The following is a 6,000-nucleotide window of genomic DNA, read 5'->3' as shown; positions in this document are numbered from 1 at the left end:
AGTTTGATCGAAATATATCCATCCATAAACAAGCAAACTACAACATTTTACAATATTGTCCATAAGAATAACATAGGAATTTTAAATTTACAATTTTTTAAATTTTCTCCATTACCAATAACCGAACAAAAACACTTTCATATAGTAAATTAATTTTTTAAGCTCTTTTAATAGGTCTAAAGAGAAATTGGGATATTTTGCGTTTTGAGGGTCAAAAGAGAGAAAAAACAATTTTTACCCCGCAAAACCCCCCGTAAAGCCTCGTTCCCATGGTCCTATTATGCTGGAACGCATTCAAGTTAAACACGCTTTACACCTTTAAACCAAATTTTTATTAAAATCGGACTAAAATTACTCAAGTTATCGTGTTCACGGACGTATATATATACAGGGTGTCCCACGAAGGGTTTAAACGTTTGATTTTAGATTACTTGCCCATTTATGCTCCGAACATTTTGAAACTTTACACAATCTATAAAGTACATTTTAAAAATATTGTGGGAAAGTTTCAGCTCCCCACCTCTTGTAAAAACAAAATCGGAGCATATTGAGAAATGATGCTTTAAACACATTAAAAATAGTGTTTTTGGTTTTGTAGAACATTTGTAATAACGCATTCTATGGAAATAAGGCTTTTTCATCAGGAAATTATACCATAGCCTAGTAAAAACCCTAAAGTAGAGTCCAAATTTATTGTAACTGTTATCCATCACTAGTTAAAAATTAATAATAAATTGATTTATATAATATAACTAGTTAATAAAAACATTCAATACGCCACAATTTTGTTTCTACAAGGGATAGGGAGATAGATCTTTCACAGACATTTTTAAACCTTCTGTATTATAAATTGTGTAAAGTTTCAAAATGTTCGGTCCATGAATGGGTAAGAAATATAAAATCAAACGGTTAAACCTCTTCGTGGGACACCCTGTATATATATAATTTGAACGAATGGGTTTTTTGGCCTCTAGGAAAATCAAAATGAAAAAGTAAATTAGTCCCGGGTCTAGGTCTTACCGTGCCACCTACGGTAATAGCTACTTCCCTATAGGGAAATTCGCTAAAACAAAAGAGTGTACTCTATACAATATTGTTTAAATTTTATATCAAAATTCATAAATATCATATACATCAAAAATACAATCCAGGCTTAAATCAAACAGATTAACCCTTAGTGCCCATTGACCAAATCTGTGGGCACAGTATTAAAAAACATCAATATCTGTATAAATATAAATTATGTTATATATAAAATATACCTAACCCATAGATAGGGTTTTAGGAACAAATTGAGTAATTTTTGTCCGATTTGGATGAAATTTGGTTTAAAGGTGTAAAGCGGGTTTAACTTGAATGAGTTCCAGCATAACCAGCATAATCGGACCATGGGAAAGAGGCTTTACGGGGGTTTTGCGGGGTAAAAATGGTTTTTTCTCACTTTTGACCCTCAAAACGCAAAATATCCCAATTTATCTTTAGACCTTTGTAAAGAGCTTAAAAAAACAATTATTTTGTATATAAAAGTGTTTTTGTTCGGTTATTGGTAATGGAGAAAATTTAAAAAATTGTAAATTTAAAATTCCTATGTTATTCTTATGGAGAATATTATAAAATGTTGTAGTTTGCTTGTTTATCGATATATTTCGATCAAACTTGGCAAATTTATTTATTTTATACTAAGCTATCAATATTTCACAAAAAAAACACACTTAATTAGTTTCCTTGTAGCAGCAAACCTAGGTACTCGTTAAAGCTAATGTTATTAAAATATATTTAATTGAAAATGAATTCAGACAAATGGAAATTCGCTTAGTTGGTAGGTTTGCTGCGGCAGGGGGAATTTAAATCTTGTACTTAATTTTATTGTCTCTAATTTTAAAACGAAAGTAAAAGTTTAATAACACTCAATAGCGCTATTACCTTTCGGTCCTCTTATAAATTCCAGCGGGGTGAAAACGACTCACTGTGTACCACTACATTGTTATGGCAAATTTTGAGCAGTGTTTTTGTATTAAAATATAAGTAATATATACCGTTAGAAAGGTAATATTCTGACAAACAAGTGTATGTAAGACGTTTTCAGCTACGTGTAACACGATCCACGACACTCAGCAAAATGATTAAAAAAAATCTAAATCAAAAACAAAATATTTAATACAAATATAAATATTCGTAGTATTATGAATGTAAATAATGAAGTAAAGTACACCATCGGAAAGGTAATTTTTTCGTGATTAATAATCACTAAAAATGTAGGGCATTATTAGAATATGAACCCGAGTTATATAGGGAAATGTAGAATCATGTCACACAACTTTGGCGGCCATTTTGATTACGTCATCAACACCCATAGAGTGCCCGAAAAATTTGTGTCTCGGACTTTTTGGACTCGTCTACGCATGTACTATCTGAATCCAAAGGGGCGCGTTGGTTGCCAGATGTGAAATATTATGGTGTAATTTGTTGCTAACCCACCCCACTAGATAAAAGTTGAATGAATTAACTCGATTCAATAAAAAAATACGAAACGTGAAGTTGACCTCTTATCTCAGAAGTACGCATTTAACATTTGGAGTAATTTTTAATCATTTACATTATTCCTTATGTAATGTTAATTAAATCACACTGTATGATGTAATTTTAAGTTCAACCAAAAGTAATTATTAGTCAATAAAATATGCTGTAAAAGAAGTGTGCACCTTTTAATGCATACACCGTCTGCCAGGCTAAGATAAGCTCGGTGAAGTTATTTTACCCGCTCCACTCAGGGATTTAACCAGTTTGATTCAATAGTTTGCATTAAAAAGTGAAGTTTTTTATAATTAAAATGTAAATAAATCTGTGAACTCGAATTGAATTTTGATTGCCTAAGATCACAAAATGTTGTTCTATAATTAGTTACAGTTCTTTTTATCAAATTGGAATCTTTGAATGTTGTACTTCAACTTTCTTAATTATGTACACTGACCTGGGGGTTTCCAGCTGTATGTAAACCGTTTTAGTTTGCTTGTTTATGTATATATTTTTATCAAATTTGGAATTTTTAGTTTAATTCCAAGCTATATATATTTCCCTAGCAACTCTTTTTTTAGTGCCCCCCCCCCCTATTAACCACCTTTATTACTATTCTTGTGGTCTAAGGACCCATTAAACCTAATGTTATTTACATAATACTATGTTATTATAATATACTACTAGCTGTGTGCCCGTTCTACGCACCCCCGGGGATCTTATCATAGTCAGTTAAAACCTTCTTATATAAAGCACAGCAGTTGGTTTGCATACTTTCAGATATGCTGACAAAACTATTCCTTCGCAAATACAGTATCTGACAGCCAAAACTAATGCTTCGCAATTAAATGTCACCCTGATCTTGTTGGTCCATATGTTATATCCAATGATTAAACTAAATAAACGGTATCAGCATTCTGACACATACTTTCTCCCATAAGTTTGTCAACAACCTTTATCATGTGTAAGCGGTGAGAGTAAATATACGGAAATGGGATTTGTACAATTTTGTTCAGAATTTAAAGGACTATAACATAATGGTGAAAAGTAATTAAGGTACTACCTCAACCTCTTAATTTAACACTTTATTCGGGTCGACATTTTCATTATCAAGGCGCTCTTGTCCTTTCCGTGAAACATTGAGAAACAAGGACATTAATGCGTTACCATCATACATACACACAAAAATAGCTTATTCCCTATATGGGAAATTCGCTAATACCGAACTTAATTAGGGAATCTGCTACGCTTTAAGCATAAAAAGGTACATATAAAATTAGTACTTGAAATCTTTGTTAATGCCATAAAATTTGATCATATCAATTTATATTTGCTTGGACCGGAGATGACTCGAAATTCTGTCGAAATGCTATCTGAATCGGTTTGCTATATGAAATGAAGTACAGTAGGCCTACTATAGACGATTTAGATTGGTAATTTGTAATAAAAATTACCAAAATAGGCCACGAACTATTGATACATAAACAACGTTCAAAGTGTTTGAACAATTCATGATGGTTTGCTGAATAAATGTTTTACTAAAATGCGTTATAGTTTTCTTAGCATAACATTTTGGAATCCAGACAGAAAAAGCAAAAATTATACAGTTAAGACATCAATTAAATTGAATAGGCCTACGCCTGTAATAAAAAAGGTGCAACACCAACGATAACTAATTTGTAAATTACTGTGATGTGTTGGTACGTAAAAATGATTCTTGCTGCTACTAAAGGTTAAAAGGAAAAGAACCAGTACCGTACCAAAAACCAACGTTTACAGTTAAGAACTGTAGTACAGCCGACCAATTATATGCGTTAATCAAGGTTATTGATCTCTTGGTTTTGGATTTTCTCGTAAAAAGTTATCGGCAATCAAAGTTATTTCCCATTAATTGCTTTATTTGTACACAACTCTTAATGTAAACTTATCGGTGTCAGTTTGAAAAAAAAACCTTATACAACATAACTTTCTGTTATTTAATAGATTACGTATTCTCTAAACAATGGTTGCTGGTATATATAATTATAAGGAAATGTGACAAAAATCACACAACGTTGGGTTTTTGGACGTTTCTAATTTTATTTCTTAAGTACCTAGGTAGGCCGTGTATTCTATGGAAAAGTACCGGTATCAAGGATCGTTGTCGAAAGGGTTGTTATAAATAATTGGGTAAGCATACGTACCACACGTACACCCAAGAGAAGGGCTATGGGCCTATTGGCTGTATGGTCCAGCGATACACGGTGAGTAGGAACTATTGACTTTATATAGTCAATGGTAGGAACAGAAAGTGACACATTGGAAAATCGAGTTCAGCATCATCCGTAAACCTCTGTTACAATCACCCACTGCAGTTGTAGTTTTTTGCTTTACACTTTACACAACCGCCATTGAAGAGCCGTCAATGAGTGGAACATTGTTTCTAAGCTATTGGCGACGGTCATTAGTAAATTTAAGTTTCCCAGCCGTATACAACACTGATTCAATCTTGATTCAATGTCTTCTTTCTGGTTATCAAAACTCCAAAACAATTTTATACACATATTTCTGGTTCCTGACCTGGATGATGCCTAGTTATTTAATTTATGGTTACACTATATTATTCCACTTGCGATTAATTAAATCCTTTATGTAATAAAAACGTTTTTAATCTCACTTGGATGGGATTTGCCTTCAAAACGTGATCGGAAATGGTTGTGGTGTTTGTAAACAACATTTGTAAACATTTCAGTGACAGCTAGAAAAAATTATCTTGATCCGAACAGCTGTTCGTTGTTTCATAGATGATTATGTGATACAAATTGGAAGAAAACTTGACAAAAATCGCACAAAACTGCATTTTTGAACGGCCGTAATTGTAATTACAAAGTAGTGAGACCATATTTTAATGGCTAAAGACACTCTCGCCAATCCAGTGAATACATTAAAATGACTTGGGTCTTGATAGGTACTCTCGTTTTCCTGGAGAAGATTGCGTAAAATGCCATCTTGAGTGTGTCAGACAGACAGACAGACAGACAGACAGACAGACAGACAGACAGACAGAAATTTAGATGAGACTTGTTTCGGCTTCTTTAATGTATAAAACGTAAAAATAACCTAAAAATGTATGATTCTGAGCAATGTACAGACAAAACTCTAATTTTATTTATATAGATAATACTATAATGTTACTATAATATTATCCGATTGTCTGTACTTTTACTGTGGATTCCATTTTCTTTCCCATCAAAGGGGTCATCAAGAAAAGTTTTCCTGGGACTAAAGGTTTCATTTTGGACATTTTTGGAACTACCTGATGTCAATTAGGATTTTAAAACCTACAGTTATCTACTGATACAGGAGGGTTTGTTGGATAAAAGTCTCATCAGACAATTGGTTCATCGCAGCAAAGAGCTGCGCGGCTTATCTACAATATGCGATGGTCGGTAATGGGTATGAGTATTGGTTTTTATGCTTTCCATTCTTCTGTCAAGTGATAGACAA

This window comes from Macrosteles quadrilineatus, unplaced genomic scaffold (assembly GCF_028750875.1).
Source record: "Macrosteles quadrilineatus isolate MER2022 unplaced genomic scaffold, UCM_ALF_1.0 Scaffold_1__1_contigs__length_201487025, whole genome shotgun sequence".
NCBI classification, from domain to species: Eukaryota; Metazoa; Arthropoda; class Insecta; order Hemiptera; family Cicadellidae; genus Macrosteles; species Macrosteles quadrilineatus.
This window is presented reverse-complemented; position numbering follows the sequence as displayed.